Source organism: Varroa destructor, unplaced genomic scaffold, assembly GCF_002443255.2.
Source record: "Varroa destructor unplaced genomic scaffold, Vdes_3.0 BEIS01000003.1, whole genome shotgun sequence".
In the NCBI taxonomy this organism is placed as follows: Eukaryota; Metazoa; Arthropoda; class Arachnida; order Mesostigmata; family Varroidae; genus Varroa; species Varroa destructor.
Genome location: NW_019211456.1, coordinates 16,948,188 through 16,949,953, shown reverse-complemented (window position 1 = coordinate 16,949,953; position 1,766 = coordinate 16,948,188). Strand labels below are relative to the sequence as shown.

The following is a 1,766-nucleotide window of genomic DNA, read 5'->3' as shown; positions in this document are numbered from 1 at the left end:
TTTGAGCTATCGCCTGTAGTAGTAATGGCAACCGCTAAACAAGACCTCTACCCAAGCATCCAGTAAGCTGACTGAATCGCACCACTACCACTAGCATTCGGAGATAACGGCAGACAGCGTAAACAGCATAAATTCTTTGCACTGTCCAAACATTTCCTCTAGCCCTCATTTCTTTTCTTGTTACTGCTTGCTTTTTCTTGTCGGCCAGCCGGCGTAGCCATGGCAGTATGTAAGGTTAGTAAAGCTTCGATACCGTCGAAATTGCATGCGATACTCTCTCAGAGACTAGATACTAACGTCAACGTGTATAAATATGCACAATATGGCCGCAATATAGTGGCAATGTGTATACACAAAGTGCAGAATCTTGACTTGCTCTACACAGATGGGCCGCTGACCATTCAGTCGTTGGAACTGATGAAAAGTAACTACACTATCTGGTAATCGAGTCGACTAGATAATGTGTTTACAGCTAGATCTGAGTCGATTCGAGGAAAGCCTTAGAGCCGACAGAATTCAGGACGCAGACAAAAAAAATGAGCCTATGGCTATGCGGAGCAAAGAACTAAGTTCACGCTAACCGACAGATCTAGGGTTCGCTCGTCTACAAACAGCCTATCAGAGTAAAGAAGAAGACTATATACTTCCCGGTATTGTTTATTTGCTTCGTGCCCTCTTTCACCAATAAAAAATGGATAACTAGCATTTAATTATATGCAAAATAACTAGAACGATAGAATAATACAACTGTGTTGTTTAAAAACGCACACTTAACACTTGCGGAAATATTTAGCGTCTAGAAAATTCTGCCAAACGTGCACAATGTTCACGTATTAAATAGATCTCGATATTTTAAAACACGTTAGAAATCACGAGTATAGTGCTGCCCTAAATATAGTGCTGAAATATAAATATATGAATACATTCAGCAATAGGATCTTTTGACAGCCAAGATGCTTATTGTGAATTGTATATATGAGCGCTTTGTGGGACTCGGCAATGAACTTCACTGAACTTCGTCTTTACGAAACCCGTAAATAAAGAGCTCGTATCTTTTGAAGGTCGAGATGTTTGTGTCCTATATATCGCATCGGATTCTCCTTCTACTATTGCATCGCCAAAATCGATCTCCAGCAAACGCTCTCTCTCTATCTCTTCCTAGCTATCTGACGAGACATTATGAAGTTGTCGTGTGTGCGCGCAATCCAAGAATTTAAACGCTCGGACCACTCTACGAAAGCGTCTCCTGCAAATCAGAAAGCTTCCCCTGACCAGAACGGAGATCCAAGTCAATCTCCAGCGAACAATTCAGTGAGAGTGTTACTCAACTCTGGGGAGGTCTTTGTATGAAGAGAAAAGAACATTACTGATCGCATCTAGCGCGGTCGCGGTGGTCTAAATGGTGCTCTATCTAGAAGTACCAAAGGGGTGTGGGGGAGGAACAGCCGAGAATTCTACACAGAACTCAAGCTCAGTGGATGCTCATGGCGTCCTATTGAGACTGAGCGATGAATTTCTCTGGCGAGCGATATTCGATGCTTGTGCTATAATTGTATGCAGTTTGGTATGACATATAATGCTGTAGATGACATATAATGCATAGATGATCTCTAAACAGATATGATACGTTTGATCCGAATAAAAAACAAAACAAACGGTTCTGAACTCTCTCTCCGTTTCATCGATTTGCTTTCGTCCACGTTTTGCTACTGTAAAATTGTCATTGAATTGCTTTTTTCGTTTGTTTTTAAAGCCTCAATTTTTCT

The 1,766-nt window shown here is 41.3% G+C and overlaps 1 long non-coding RNA gene across 1 annotated transcript; it reads left to right on the top strand.

Annotated features, from left to right (window-relative positions):
* LOC147756593 (uncharacterized) lies at positions 1-1,668 on the top strand. Its single transcript, XR_015322876.1, has 2 exons — positions 1-234; positions 1,062-1,668. It is a non-coding gene; the product is annotated as an uncharacterized LOC147756593 (long non-coding RNA).
* The last annotated feature ends 98 nt before the right edge of the window (positions 1,669-1,766 follow it).